The sequence below is a fragment of the Balaenoptera physalus genome (assembly GCF_965194825.1).
Source record: "Balaenoptera physalus genome assembly, chromosome: 8".
NCBI classification, from domain to species: Eukaryota; Metazoa; Chordata; class Mammalia; order Artiodactyla; family Balaenopteridae; genus Balaenoptera; species Balaenoptera physalus.
Genome location: NC_138887.1, coordinates 86,465,360 through 86,481,931, shown reverse-complemented (window position 1 = coordinate 86,481,931; position 16,572 = coordinate 86,465,360). Strand labels below are relative to the sequence as shown.

General features: G+C 38.9%; 1 protein-coding gene across 3 annotated transcripts in view; it reads left to right on the top strand.

The window, feature by feature from the left end:
- The window catches only part of DOCK4 (dedicator of cytokinesis 4), a 490,817-nt gene that overhangs the window by 236,254 nt on the left and 237,991 nt on the right, over positions 1 to 16,572 (top strand). The window lies entirely within an intron of this gene.

The window sequence follows — 16,572 nt, the reverse complement described above, 5'->3', positions numbered from 1 at the left end:
GAAAATACCCGCTTACTAGGTGTTTGGAACCATCTCAGATTTCTTTTCTTGACTCTCTGAGGCCTCAGATAGCACAGCGATTATTCTTTGAGGGAGTGTTCAAAACCTTGCTGTGAGTAGCTCGGATTCACACTGTACAGGGTGGTGTCACCGTTACCTTTTGAAGAGGCCTGAGGATGCACAGATCTGAGGACCGGGCTGGATTCTTGTCTCTGCAGTTGACTGCTGCTGCCCTGATCCTTTCACTTACCTCTGTCTTTTCCTTCATCTTGAAACTGGTGACAAGTCTTGCTTCCTTCATTGCTTCTGGCGTAGCTGATGAGTGTAAAGTATTTGCATCTTCCCAGAAAAAGGTATTATAAATGCGAGATATGATTTTTGAGGCATTGTTGTGTTTCTTCTTATATCGAACAATGAATGCACTGTAGAATGTGTGGGTATTTTAAAATCAACTCGTATTACTTTTTTTTTTTTTTTAATAAATTTATTTATTATTTTATTTTATTTTTGGCTGCGTTGGGTCTTCGTTGCTGCATGTGGGCTTTCTCTAGTTGTGGCGATCGGGGGGCTACTCTTCGTTGTGGTGCACGGGCTTCTCATTGCAGTGGCTTCTCTTGTTGCGGAGCACGGGCTCTAGGCGTGCGGGCTTCAGTAGTTGCAGCATGCAGGCTCCGTAGTTGTGGCGTGGCTCGTGGGCTCTAGAGCGCAGGCTCAGTAGCTGTGGTGCACGGGCTTAGTTGCTCCATGGCATGTGGGATCTTCCCGGACCAGGGCTCGAACCCGTGTCCCCTGCATTGACAGGCGGATTCTCAACCACTGCGCCACCAGGGAAGCCCTCGTATTACTTTTTTAAACTTCTTATTTTAGAAAATTTCAGATGTATAAAAAAGTAAAATAGTATCATGAAGCTTCATGGACCTACCACCAGTGACAGGAGTGATTGACTCAGGGCTGATCTTGTTTTAACCACATCCCGTTCTAGTCCTCCTCTTTGCCCCCAGCTTATTGGAGGCAAATCCCAGACATCAAATTTTCATATGTAACTATTACAGGGTGTACCTATCTGTTTAAAAAAAAAAAAAAAAAGGAACTCTAAAGAAATTGCCACACCCAAAATAAATATTCCCTTAACATCATCAGATATCCATTTCCAGTCAGTATTCAGAGTTCTGCTGTTGACTGATGTATATTGTTTTACAGATTCCAAATTCGGAATTTGTAATTTATGAGATCCAAATAAAGTCCATCCATTGCATGGTTGATAAGTTTGCCAGTCACTTTTCAGCTATAGTTTCCCTTTCCCTCTCTCTCTTAAATTCCTTGTAATTTATTTGTTGAAGAGAATGGATAATTTGATTTTTTATTTCTTTTTCAGCATTCGAAGTCCAATCCAAACCATAAAATTTACTAGGCAAAAGATGGTATAGTTCAGGGAATGCGTTTGTTGTTAGATAGAATCATTAGTGCTGTAATTTACAAAAAATAAAATACAATCTAAGTGTAATCTTTATGGTGTTGCCCTGACCATTAATCACAGGAAATTACCTTGTCCAGGTACAGGTGGAGGGGCCAACATGTACAAACCCTGTAGAGGTTTGATTAGGAAAGATAGATGTTTATTCCTCTCACAAGGCAGACAACTGGCTAGGACTTTTTCATTTAACTTACCTCCTCTAAGAAGCAAACAGCCAGCATTTTATTGAGCACTAACCATCTGCCAGACTTTGTTCTAAATGCTTTAAATATATTATCAGCACTGATTGTATAGGTGAGGAAGCAAGGCACAGAAAGGTTAGGGAACTTGCCGAAGTTTACAAACTGACAAGAGGCAAAGCACAGAGTGGCAAGCCAGTGATCTGGCCCCAGAGTTTGCCCTCTGAACACCCCCTTCCCGCATTGGCCTCAGCCACGTTCCTCCTCAAGGACTTCAGTATTTGTCTGAACATTTCCGTCACTGAGCAGGATTTTATTGCCCAGGGTGAAAGCTTCAGAGACTGATAGCCCTAATAATAAGTTGTTATAAATTATTGATAGTGATAACACTGAAACTAATATAGGGCCTCAGAAATATTCTATGCTATAGAAATTGGTTTTTCAAATTGAGTCCTTCTCAAGATACGTTAAGAATAGCAAAAAAGCATCAACTCTTACTGTGTGCCAGTGATCAAAATCTTAGATTCAGTACTTGGAGATGTCAAATGCAAAAGGAGTCAACACATGAAAATTACCCCCTCTAGTTCACTGTGTGAAACAATGAAGCACATGGTACTTCCTCAGTACCAGGAAGGGTATGTTTTCTGACAGAGACTTAAAACAATTTGTCATTGATGTTGCACTATATCTAGAAAGCCCATTAATATTATTCAAAACAGTTTCTGCCTGAAGCTGACCTAGAATATTAAGCCTCTGATGCATGTTGCAGACACCTGTTACTGTACCAGAAAGATGCAGGCATATTCTGACAGCATCTTGCTAACATGCACCTACCCTGTACTTCTTTTCCTTTTTTCCTTCCTCATGTGTTCATGTAACAGCATCTGCCCAGACACAGCCCCTGGCAGGTACAGCTACTTTGGACTCAATTATCTGCAGAAATAACATACTTTAATTTATTTGAGTGAGTTTTGTGCAGTCTTTGACATGATTTCTCACCATAAAAGATAATTTCTTAGTTAAAAAAAATGTTTGCCAAATTAAGTTTTATATGAGTTAAGTATTTTTAGAGAGCATCTATCTGGTTGAAAGTTTGTAATTTCTCCAAGCTGTAAGGGTATAGCTAGGAAAGTCAGGGAATCATTTCCCTAGATAGCATCTGTAATTTCATTTTATTCAGTTCTATTCAGTTTATTTAACTAACACTTATATGCCATATAACACAACCATGTACCAGACACTGTTCTAAGCTGTTTAATAATATTAACTTATTTATCCCTTGTAACAACCTTATGAGGTAGGTAATATTAATACAGTCTTCACTTGGTATCCGTGGGCAATTGGTTCAGGACCTCCCTCAGGTACCAAAATCCACAGATACTCAAGTCCCTTACATAAAATGGCATAGTATTTGCATATAACGTACACACATCCTCCCATATACTTTTAATCATCTCTAAATTACTTATAATACCTAATAAAATATAAATACTATTTAAATAGTTGCTTTTTGAAACTTTCTGGAATGTTTTTTCCTGAATATTTTCTATCTGCAGTTGATTGAATCTGCAGATGCAGTACCTACAGATACAGAAGGCTGACTGTATCCGCATTTTTTATAGATGGGGAAAGTGTGGCACAGAGAGATTAATAACTTGCCCAAGGCCACACAGCTGGTATATAGTGGAGTTGTATTTTAACATGCAGTCTGATCAGGCATCACTATTCTTAATCACTTTTCTATACCCATTCTCATGAACTTCGATATTAATAGTAATCTGTTTTCTTCCGCAACCAATTTTTTACTCACCAGTGTATAGCAAGGGGTCTGTTGAGGGTTTTTTCTTTTGTTTTTTTAAGAAACTGAAGTGGAAGAGGCTTGAGCTTATTAAGAATTGACAGAAAGGATCCAGTAACCTGGGAGAGGTTACACTCATGGGAGAGGGGAGGTCATTGCTGGATCAAGGTCCCTTAGAAGACATCAGGAAACAACCTTGAAATTGCAGGTGGGAAGATCAGCCAAGGACCGGAGAAAGGGAGAAAGGGCAGAGAGTGGATGTGCATAAACTGGGGTATAGGACTGGGAATATCAGGGGAGAGGGGATTTGTATAAAGAAATCAAACCACAGGTTTGGTTCCAGACAACTGAAATAAAGTGAGTACCACAATAAAGCCAGTCACACGAATTTTTTGGTTTCCTGGTGCAGACAAAAGTTATGTTTACACTATACTATAGTCTTTGTGTCTGAAAAAAAAAAGTGCATATCTTAATCAAAAAATACTTTATTGCTAAAAAATGCTAACCATCATCTGAGCCCTCATCTTTTTTGCTGGTGGAATGTCTTGCCACCAGCAAGACATATTGATGGTGCTGACTGATGAGGGTGGTTGTCGCTGAAGGCTGGGTGGCTGTGACAGTTTCTTCAACTAAGACATCAGTGAAATTTGCTGCATCAGTTGACTCTTTTTTTCCATGAACGATCTCTCTGTAGCATGCAATGCTGTTTGATAGCATTTTACCCACAGCAGAACTTCTTTCAGAAATGAGAGTCAGTCCTCTTAAACCCTGCCTTAGCAACTAAATTCATATAATATTATAGATCCTTTGTTGTCATTTCAACCATCTTCACAGCATCTTCACCAGGAGTAGATTTCATCTCAAAAAACCACTTTCATTGCTCATCCTTAAGAAGCCACTTCTCACCCTTTCGAGGTTGGATATGAGATTGCAGCCATTCAGTCACATCTTCAGGCTCCACTTCTAATTCCAGTTCTCTTGCTGTGTCTACCACATCTACAGTTACTTCCTCCACTGAAGTCTTGAACTCCTCAAACTCATCCATGAGGGTTGGAAGCAACTTCTTCCAAGCTCCTGTTAATGTTATTTGGACATCTTCCCATGAAGCACAAGTGTTTTCTTAATGGCATCTTGAACGATGAATCCTTTCAGAGGCTTTCGATTGACTTTGCCCAGATCCACAAGAGGAATCACTATCTATGGCAGCTATAGCCTTACAAATTGTATTTCTTAAATAATAAGACTTGAAAGTTGAAATGACTCCTTGATCCATGAGCTGCAGAATGGATGTTGTGTTAGCAGGCATGAAAACAACATGAGTCTTGTTGTACCTCTCCATCGGAGACCTTAGGTGACCAGGTACATTGTCAGTGAACAGTAATATTTTAAAAGGAATCTCTTTTTCCAGGATACTAGATCTCAACAGTGGCCTTAAAATATTCAGTAAACCATATTGTAAACAGATATGTTGTTCCAGGCTTTGTTGTTCCATTTATAGAGCATAGGCATAGTAGATTTAGCATCATTCTTAAAGGCTCTACAATTTTCAGAATGGTAAACAAGCATTGGCTTCAACTTAAAGTCGCCAGCTGCATTAGCCTCAAATAGGAGAGTCAGCGTGTCCTTTGAAGTTTTGAAGCCAGGCACTGACTTCTCCTCTCTAGCTATGAAAGTCCTAGACGGCATCTTCTTTTGGTATAAGGTTGTTGTGTCTACCTTGAAAATCTGTTGTTTGGTGTGGCCACCTTCATGGATTATCTTAGCTAGGTCTTCTGGATAACTTGTTGCAGCTTCTGCATCAGCACTTGCTGCTTCACCTGGCACTTTGATGTTATGGAGACGGCTTCTTGCCTTAAACCCCATGAACCAACCTCCGCTAGCTTCAAACATTTCTTCTGCAACCGTCTCACCTCTCTCAGCCTTCAGAGAATTGACAAGAGTTAGGGCCTTTCTCTGGATCTGACTTTGGCTGAAGGGAATGTTGTGGCTGGTTTGATCTTCTATCCAGACCACTAAAATTTTCTCCATATCATCAATAAAGCTGTTTTGCTCTTTACCTTTCATGTGTTCACTGGAGTACCGCTTTTCATTTCCTTCAAGAACTTTCCCTTTGTGCAGTCACAACTTGGCTAACTGGTGTGAGAGGCCTAGCTTTCAGCCTGTCTCAGCTTTCCACATGCCTTCCTCATGAAGCTTAATCATTTCTAGCTTTTGAGTTAAAGTGAGAAACATGCGGCTCTTCCTTTCATTTGAACGCTTGGAGGCCACTGTAGGGTTATTAATTGTCCTTATGTCAGTATTATTGTATCTTAGAGAACAGGGAAGCCCTAGGAGAGGGAGAGAGATGAGGAACAGCCTACTGGTGGAGCAGTCAGATCATACACCCAGCTTGTATGGGCGCAGTTCGAGATGCCCCAAAAGAATTACAATAGTAACATCAGAGATCACTGATCACGGGTCACTATGACAAATATAATAATAATGAAAAAGTCTGAAATATTGCGAGAATTACGAAAACCTGACACAGAGACCTGAAATGAGCAAATGCTGTTGGAAAACGGACGCCGATAGACTTGCTTGCTCGACACAGGTTTGTCACAGACCTTCAATTTGTAAAAAATGCAATATCTGTGAAGTGCAATAAAGCGAAGCACAGTCAAATGAGGTCTGCTTGTACTTAGCGTCATATGCTACAAATGTTTCTTTCAGCTTGCATTTAAAATTGGATGTCGTACTGTTTGGTGATAGAAATAGTTGTAGCGTTTTATGTTTTTCATAGTCTGTGCAGCTGTGGATGTGTGTATTATCTTTCCTGTGTTGGCATATTAATATGTCAGTTAATCTACAACAGAGTATAAGTTACATGGGCCAATGCAAATGACATAGTCCACTTGTTGACTATTTCCCTTATGACTTTCAGTACTTTGGTTACTGCCATAATCTAAGTTTCAGGACTAATCTGTTACTGTATTTCATTCTCATCAGAGGATGTATTTAATAGGACCTAAGTGCCACCAGTGAGCCCTCAGCCTAGTATAGGGCTGCTTATACGTGTAAGCTGTTGGCATGGGCTTTTATTTGAGAAAATAGCACAGAGTAGTACTTCTGTAAAAAGTCTTATCCTGGTGACTAAATACAAAAAGTCTTTTCATAGTAATTAAGTTCAGATAAAGTTGACTTTCTTGCTGGTACCTTATTCACATACTTGACTGAAGTTATGTGCTTTTTCTACCATCACACAGTTAAACTCTCCATTTTCATTAAATGCTTCATTTCCATATAAATTTTATATTGCCTAAAATTACCTTCTTTTTCAGTGTACTCCAGTTCTGTCATTTAAGAAAAAGTAGTGAATATTATTGGTGAAGCACAGATTTTTTTTTTTATATGAACTCATTCTGGACTATGAAATATATCTGAATTTTTCTCCATCCTCAAGACTCAGATCTTGTATCTTGTGCAGATACCACTCTATAGTATATAAGTGGCCAGGCTCTAGAGTCAGAGGATCTGCCATTGCCATTCAGTAGCTACATCAGCCTGGGCAAATTAATTCATGTCTCTTATGTCTATAATTTATCTGCTAAAAGAGGATAATAATAGTACTTCTCTCATGGGATTATTTGAGGATTACATGAGATAATGCATATACTTCTTAGTCTAATGCTTGACACCGGGTCATTGGTCAGTAATTATAAGCTATGATGATGATGATTAAAAATGGAAACTGTACTTTAACATAACCAGAAATGATATGTGGTGTTTGGTCTTGAATTCTTAAAGAAATCATATAGTCTAAGGAATTATTATTAATTTTTAAGGTATGTGTTATCATAGTTATATAAGATTTAGAGAGACTAGTAAACAGGTTGAATGGCATCAGGGATATGATTTGCTTTAAAATACTTTAGCAACAGGAAAAAAAAAAGAGAAAAACAAAGAAAAACAAAGGGATAGGTAGAGCGGTGTGACAATTGAATGGTTGTGAATTCCTTGTGACAGGCCTTTGGGTGCTTGCTTTACCTTTTAGCATATAGTATGTATGGTTAATGAATTACCTCCTTAAAATTATCAATGTTTTATGCATGTGGGCAGTAAAGCAATGAGGGCAGGCATTTTTTTCAGTCTCTTTGAAAGAAGATGGGTTCATTAATCTGGTCTAATCACTAGCCCCATACATGGTTTGGATTCCATTCTGCCTTGAATAATAATCCTGGGCTCCTTTGAACTGACAATGATATTTTTGATAATGTTTTTGGCAGAACTTAACAGGAATGTTTTCTGAAGGTCTAGAACATTCAGTATTATAATAACACATATATTACAATAGTATTATCTTTTTTTTTTTTAATTAATTAATTTATTTATTTGTGGCTGTGTTGGGTCTTTGTTTCTGTGTGAGGGTTTTCTCTAGTTGCGGCAAGCGAGGGCCACCCTTCATCGCGGTGCGCGGGTGTCTTCACTATCGCAGCCTCTCTTGTTGCGGAGCACAGGCTCCAGACGCGCAGGCTCAGCAGTTGTGGCTCACGGGCCCAGTTGCTCCGCGGCATGTGGGATCCTCCCAGACCAGGGCTCGAACCCGTGTCCCCTGCATTGGCAGGCAGATTCTCAACCACTGCGCCACCAGGGAAGCCCCCTACAATAGTATTATCTTTAAAGCATAAACTTTGACTCATATATAAAGCAAAACAGGCAACTTTTAGAAGATTAATGTTCTGTGAGAGGGAATACCTTATATGCTTAAGCAAAATCCTGTGTCTATGTAAGGACCAGCTTCCCCAAAACTCTGAATTAATAAAGGTTTGTCCTAAACAACAAGCTCCTACTGTATAACACAGGGAACTGTATTCAATATCCTGTGATAAACCATAATGGAAAAGAATATGAAAAAGAATGTATATATGTATAACTGAGTCACTTTGATGTACAGCAGAAATTAACACAACATTATAACTCAACTCAACTATACTTAAATAAATTTTTTTAAAAATACTAAAAAACATAGCGATTTGTTCTCCCAAAGGTGAGGAAACCACTCACCACTCCCTTGTTCATTCATTCACGCATCACACAGTGCACAGGAGCAACAGTTGCGTGCCAGCAGCGTGAGGCCCTGCTGGAGACCCAAAGGTGACTCCTGCAGCAGATGGCAGAAGGGATCCAGGACACATGTGAAGGCAGCTATTTCAAGAAAGAGGAAGGTCGCTTCTTCTACTAATGTGGGAGGGAGGGAGGGCGTTGAAATGGGTGTAAGATATTGAAATGGAAAAGAGGGACTGGGTCTGTGGCCTTGATCTTTTATAAGGAAAGTGGGGAAACAAGATGAACTGCTGCTGGAGAGCAAAAGAGAGAATGAAAGGGAGTTCAGGGCTGAAAGTGAGTTGCAGGAACAAGGTCAGCAGCCTTTGAGCAAAAATGTGATCGGAAGTGAGTTAGTGATGAAAAATGGAACTGCTGAGTGCAGGACGGGACCTCCAAAGAGAGACATCTGAAATTGGTGGTGAATCCTGGCTCCCAGGTTAGACAGCTTTTGCCAGGTGTGCTCAGGAAAGAGGTATCAGGCGGTAGAGTTGGAGTCTGACACATCACAGTTGGAAAGAACTGAGAATGGGAATCTAGCATAATGAGGAGGAGAATGAAAGACATTACAACCATAGCTTCCATTTGGTCTCTTCAGAGGCTGATGTGATCTAATCGCCTTTCATTTTTAAGAGGAAATTAAAGAATTAGGGCTTCTTTTGAAAAGACTTAGTTACTGGGAAATTTTTTTAAGACCTTACAGGAGGGAGCTGTTGGAGAGAATAGTTATTTAGCCCACTCTTGGATAAAACGCTAATATTTTTGTGTCTATATTATAGTACATAACACAGTTAAGGGAGCACATATGATTCTTTAATTCTCTGAGCACTGCGCTAGAATTTCTTATTTCATACCTCATTTACAACTTATTATAGTGTGATCACACAAGTTCAGCCTCTATATTTTTCCATAAATTAGGAGCATTTGTTGTTTTGAACGTAGAAAAATAGTTGGCATAGATCTCTTTTTATAGTTTTATGTTATAAAATTAACTCAAAATTATAACCTCTCCGAAGTACAGCAATAATGGAGGGGAAAAAGTCTGACTGGCCATGCATGCAGGGAGCACAAGTCTATTTGAGAACAGAAATAGAAGAAGGCATTCAGAGGTCCTCCTTGGACTGTGGCAAGATCAACAATTCCATGCGGCCCAGAGTGCTTCCTGCTATGTGTAGACATGCTGGCACAGAGTTCCCTGTGGGTGTCTGTACATCACTGACCCACAGTGACCTTCCCTCGGGCTTCCTCTTTAAAGGCACGAGTGCTTTCCACTCTCGCCCTTCTTTGCCATCATTTGATTCTTCTAGCAGGTGCGTGAAAATAGGGATTGTTGTCACTTCGAAGTTAATCAGATTCTGTGGTTTGCTCCCCCTTTGGTCACACTTCTGTTGCATACAAAAAAAAAAAAAAAGAGATGTAGTGATGTTAATAGGAGAGATTTTAAGAAATGGACCAGGAGGAGGATCTAAATTAAAACAAAAACAAGCAAACAAATAACTTTATTCATGCTGAGAACACCCAGCGTAGAAAGTGATCCACAGTTTTTCTCTGCAGCATTTTAAGAGCCACACAATTCCAATTATTTTTGAAATTTTAAATTACTACATTATTATAAGAATAAGTGGCTGGAACTTTAAAGTGGCAGAAAACCAAAAACTCATAGAGTAAATGTATTCAGAACTGGCTTTCTCATCCCCTTTAGCTCTAAACACTTACGCAGCCGACTTGTCTCATTGTACTTAAACAGTGCAGAGTTTTAGAAATTGATCAGAAGGGCTTTCCACCCCTATTCCTGTGTTTTAAAAGATGACCAGACGGGTGTTCTTTTCACCAGGATTCTGGTCGTCTCTGTCTGTTCTCCTCTGCCCTGTGTCTGCTGCCTATAGAGAATTCAGATTAATTTAGTTTTCCTAAATTCACTACCAATTAAATCATGCTCACACATAGCAACCCACCTTACAAGGACTTTTTTTGCTCTTCATTGCCATTTGTGCTGTAAGGTGATTCACCATTGACAAAGGAATCATTCATGATACGGTCCTCGTTAGTTCCTTTTCTGAAGCTAAGACTTTACCCTCTCCTTATCTTTCTGTTCCCAGCACCTTGCAGAGTGCCCTACACAGACTGGACATCGATGCAGTTAAAGGAAGTTTACAAGTCTCTCACTGTTGTTGAGGCAAAGTATTAAAAGACTGTGTCATTATTGTCTCAGTTTTTTCTGTCTTCCTCTCCAGTGGGGATGTGCTTATTAATAAGAGAGAGAACTCAAGCTTGAGCGCACCAGCAATGGTGATGGATTTGTTTCAGGTTCTCCCGTGTTAATCAGAACTGTGCTCTCAGACGTGGCTCTATGGGAGCATCATTTGCAAAATCTGTCCTGCTAAAAAAAAAAAAAAAAGTAAATAAAGATTAGCAGATAAATTTATGGACAGTCCCCGACTTACAGTGGTTCGACTTAGGATTTTTTGACTTCACAGTGGTGTGAAAGCAATACACATTTACTGGAAACTGTACTTTGAATTTTGAATTTGGATCTTTCCCTGGGCTAGCCATATTCGGTACAATGCTCTTGTAAAGCTGAATGGTTTTATCAGGACGTAACCCTGTAAGTTGAGGAGTATCTGTGTAGCGTCTTCTCCTAAGTATTTCCATTTAGAGATCTTTGACTACAAGTTAAACAGAGACTGCATCTTTTTATTTCCATTGAGCAACAGAGATTTCACGCTATTGCTGTTGAATCACTGATCTTCATTCATTCAGGAAACAATTACTGCTCTCCTTCTCGGGGAAAGGCACTGATCTGGGCACTGGGGACACATCAATGAATTAAAAAAAAAAAAAAATTCTTGCCCTCCCAGAACTTACATTCTATTGATGTTCAAAATACTATTAAGCTTTAAGTCAAGAAGTATTTTTAAAGGCTAGAGTTTCTCTTTGTATGGTAACCAGTATTGCTGTTTTTGTTTCACCAAAAATACTTGTAGTGTCTAAAGCAATGCTTCCTAAACTTTTCAGTGCCTAAAGTTCATTTTCAAACTTATGAAAACTATGCAGCTCTACAGAAAATAATGTACCTATCCTCATACACATGATTATTTTCATATCAGTGTAGAGGCTTTGTAGCTCCCTGGTTAAAAAGAAGAAGCATTTGACCTTTAGAAAGTCCAATTGCATAGGTCATCTTGTTAATAAATAGTATTTAATGATGATTTAGATACTTTTCTTTTTTTTAGATTGAAGTATAGTTGATTTATAATAATGCATTAGTTTCAGGTGTACAGCAAAGTGATTCAGTTATACATGTACATATATTTTTTTCAGATTCTTTTCCATTATAGGTTATTATAGTTCCCTGTGCTATACAGCAAATCCTTATTGTTTATCTATTTTTATATCTAGTGGTTTGTATCTGTTAATCCCATACTCGTAATTTATCCCTACCCTACTCCTTTCCCCTTTGGTAATCGTAAGTTTTCATTTTTTTAAATTATAATGAATATAAAGAATCTATCAGTATCAGTAAGCTGTTGAAAGGGACATTTGATTTTGGCTTCTTTCATTTTAAAAATTAGAACATTTTTTTGAGATAATAAATGTATGAAAGACATTATACTTACTGTTTTTGCAGGGCTTGAATTACTTAGATTTTTTTATTTAGTCTGTTTTCATTAAGGTTTCTTTGCCTTTGCAAAGAACTGCATGCTTCAACCCAGAGTAGTTATAAAGAGCTCAGGTTTGCTTTACTTTCAAGATTGCTTATTACAGATACTTTCTAACAAAAGAGGCATTGTTAAAAAGGTCAGAATAATTACTGTATATAAATCAGAGTGATTCCTCCCTCATGAAATGTCAAAGGAATAGTGTTTACCATAATCAAATTATGTAAATTCCAAGAAGAATAAGCATAAGACATTCTGCGTGTAAACAGGCCTTCTTATTTCACAGTCCTTGTTTCTGTTGACCAGATCCTATCATCACCTACTTTTAGTTACTTCTCTAAGAGACTTGTTTTCTAGTGAAATTCTTAATGAGTTCTCTAGAGATAGACATAAGCAAGTTTTTTCCTGAGTGGCTCAGTTCAACAGTTTAGCTGTTTCTAAGGATTTTACTTGAATTCAACAATGAGATTTTTAGGGTCTCAAGTCTCTAGAACTTATAGTCATTACTGTTTTTCTCAAATCAACAGTTGAACCAAATCTTTTCTTTAATTCATCCGTCAATCAGCAGGTGATCTGTACATCACTTATTTATAACTTTAGAAAGCATTGCACTCCTTTTTCTTTGAGCTTTACCTTCCCAAGAAGAATTCTGATTCAGTTAGCTTTATTCTCTGAAAAGAAAAATAACATGAAGTGGTTTTAAGTCATTCTAAGTAGTAAGAAAGAATCAGCTTGATGTTCAACATTGGCAATAGAGTTGACTGTAGTTTAAAAAATTATCTCCCTTTTTCATCATTCAACTAAAGCAAAATCCTTTATTGTCCTGACAAAGCCATCCCATTAGTTGGTTGCTTAGTCCTTCAACCTCAAATATTTGTAAAGTGAATCTGGACTTGGGTATTAATATTAAAAAAGAAAACTCAGAGTCTTTCTGCTCTTTAGGCAAACTACTGTGGAAACCCTGGTATCAAGGATCCTTCTTGTTTCATTTCCCTTTAATCAGAAGAGCTCATGACCCTTGTGTTGCTTTTGTTTTAAAATTAGAAAGCACATTAATAACTTTATCTAGGAAGACTTGCTTGAGGAGTTGCTTTCATTTATTGCCAAGGAAAAACTTCATTTGTATCAGTCCCATGGTTGGGAGAAGAAAGGGGAGAAGTCGTTGACCTGAAGATATCAGGCATTTGTTGCCTGTTTTCTGGTTGTATACGACGATCATAAAAGACAGTCAGCAATTCTGACTCATTAGTGCCTAGGCATTTGGGTGAAAACAGTGGTTGTTAAATATGACTGTGCTTTTAAACACATAGGGAGCTTTTAGGTCCATAGTAAGTCAGGATCCCCAGGCTAGGGCCTGGGCTTTATACAGCTCCCAGGAGAATGTTGTACACACCCATGTTTGGAGATGGCCTGGATGAGAGCCCCTTTTTCTGTGCCATGGTGAGCACCAAAACTCTTGGTCTAGTGGCCACCCCAGGGCAGCTAGCGCACCTTCCACTCACTTCCCCAGAGTATCTTGCCGGGTCTGCGGTAGCACCAGCTCCTGGGGGCGTTACTATGACAATTTAGAATGCTCCTTTGCAAAGAGTTGTCCTTTGCCACTCGTTCTAGGAAAGAACACAGTAACAGTTCCCTGCACGGATGGTTGGAAGCGTCTTACACTGTTAGTCAATCAGAAAGCATTTGAGAAAATGCAGGAGGAGCAGTGAAATAGAAGCATTGAGATCACCTTCTATTTGTGTACTATTGCCTTTTGGGTAGAGGGCCTAGTGTCAGAGCAGCTGAACCATTCTCCTACCTCTTCTCACTATTCTCCTAACGTCTTCTTGCTCCCACTGTTTCCTCCCTGACTGCTGGTGCATCTCCCTGCACTACTATTCAGTGGAGAGTAGATATTAATTGTCCTCACACACAGCATAGTTAAATTTAAGACAAGGGACTTGGCTTTTTCAAAGACACTACTATTTTTTGGTATTTACAATTGTTTTATAAAGTGTAAGCGTAGGACTTCCCTGGTGGCGTGTTGGTTAAGAATCTGCCTGCCAATGCAGGGGACAAGGGTTCGAGCCCTGGTCTGGGAAGATCCCACATGCCGCGGAGCAACTAAGCCTGTGTACCACAACTATTGAGCCTGCGCTCTAGAGCCCGCGAGTCACAACTACTGAGCCTGTGTGCTGCAACTACTGAGCCCGTGTGCTGCAACTCCTGAAGCCCGTGCTCCTAGAGCCTGTGCTCTGCAACAAGAGAAGCCACCACAATGAGAAGCCTGCACACTGCAACGAAGGGTAGCCCCGCTCGCCGCAACTAGAGAAAGCCTGCGCACAGCAACGAAGACCCAGCACAGCCAAAAATAAATAAATAAATTTTAAAAATAAAAATAAAAAAGTGTAAGCATAAAAGAACCAGACAGTTCTTTTTCCAATTAGTGTACCAGAATACGACCACCGAAGTGTTTGCTCTCTTTTGTTACTATCACTTTTGGAGAACATAAATTTATTTCAGTGACTTAACTGTTCAAAATGATTTTGGAAATATTCTTTGTAATTTTTTGTAGATTAATCAGACTTCAACCCAAGATATTATCCAATCATATATTTTTGGATAAAGTATACATTGTGTAACTTCCACAAACATTAAACCACTAGACAGTTTTGCTTCTTATGAGAGGGGAGCTATAGAGTGATAAACATGAATCCATATAGAGAAATACAAAAATCTCCTTGGCGTTGGTCATTCCTAACTTTAGGTGCATTGCTCTTTGAAGGCAAATGATTGTCCTAGGAATGCCATATGGGAGAGCCACTTTATGTGATTAGTCAGAAGGCTGGGAGGACCCTCCCACATGTGGCCTGGAGGCCTCCAAGACCCTAGGTAGGGCCTTTCCTACAGGACAGCTGCTTCTGAGTGTTATGATAGGAGAAGGGGGTGGGAAGATAGGAGCATCCTATCCTGCTGAGAAGGGGAAGGCGAAGCCATTAGGGTCTTCAGAACCCTACTGTGCCTCCCATATTATTTGCATCACTGGTAAAAAGTTTTCTACCAAACTATGCTGTTGAAGTACACCCTTTATTATCAGAGGTTGTTTTGAGTACATCAGAAGGTCAGTAGTGCAGCTCAACAGGTTCACAGACATAAACTCCCTAAACACAGATACGTTTGTGACTTTATTTTTTTTTGTCTGGCTTCATGCATTTTTAATTATTATTTTTGTATTTTATTGAAAATATTCATAATAAAATCCTTGGTTCACGTGACATGGGTAGGCTTGTTCTTTTTGTCTGTTTTGAGGTGTTCTGTTATTTTGAAGACAGCATAACATTGTGGTTAAGAGCTGAAACTTTGGAATCAGACCCTGGAAATTAATTTCCTGGTTCCAACCTTGACTGACCATGCAACTTTGGCCAACTTACCCAATATCCCCAAGCCTCAGCTTTCTCATTTGTAAAATGGGGATGCAAGGGGCTCCTACCTTATAGGGTGGTTGGGAGAATTAAATGAGAAAATCCATGTAAAGCATATATAAATACACCAGGACATGGTATATTTTGACTTTTACTATTTTTCCCCAGGGATATCTGGGGATACTCTTGCACACTCTTATTTCATTATCTTGGTTTTCTCAAATCCTTGTTAGAAGAAGGCAGGTTATAAATAATAAATAATTGTGATTTTTTTGTTCTTTATTTCCAAAGAAAGAATTTGAGATTGTTGATTTATAATATGTTGATTTATAATGGCTCACACAAGGAATTCAGGTGGACACTAAATTTCTCTGGCAGTGATATTTCCTCTGGGAGGACATGGCACTATAACGGGAAGTCAAATGATGATTTTTCTCTGCTGGTAATAATATCAACTCTCATTTCTTAATGTGTCTAGAAGTGTTCTGTGTGCTTATTCATTCTTTGCTGATGAAGAAGGCAGTATTCTCATTTGAAAACATATTATGTCACCATAGATATTTCCATTACTATATGTTTACTATAATAAAGACATAGGATATGCGTGGCAGACAGAGTTAAATGGCATGATCTAGAATCTGGAGGGGCCATGAAGTTAATTATGTGACTCTCACATCTGGTGGTAAGGTACCATTGATTGAAATGTCTCTGGAGAATTTTGTACATTTCACTACTGTGAAGTAAAAGATATTATAGGGAAGAGAGCGAAAGTTGCTTCCCAATAATTTATATTTTGCTGTATTTTTTCCTAAAAGGTTGTATTTGTTCAGTCTTTAAACACTAAGGAGGTACCGAATCATTGGCTAGCAGCTGGGAATGTAAAGGTTAATAGTCATGGGCCTGTATTCTAGTTAGTCACAGTGTAATAGAAAGAAACACACATACCTCTTATGATTAGGGGGAGAAAAGTATAAATGATGTA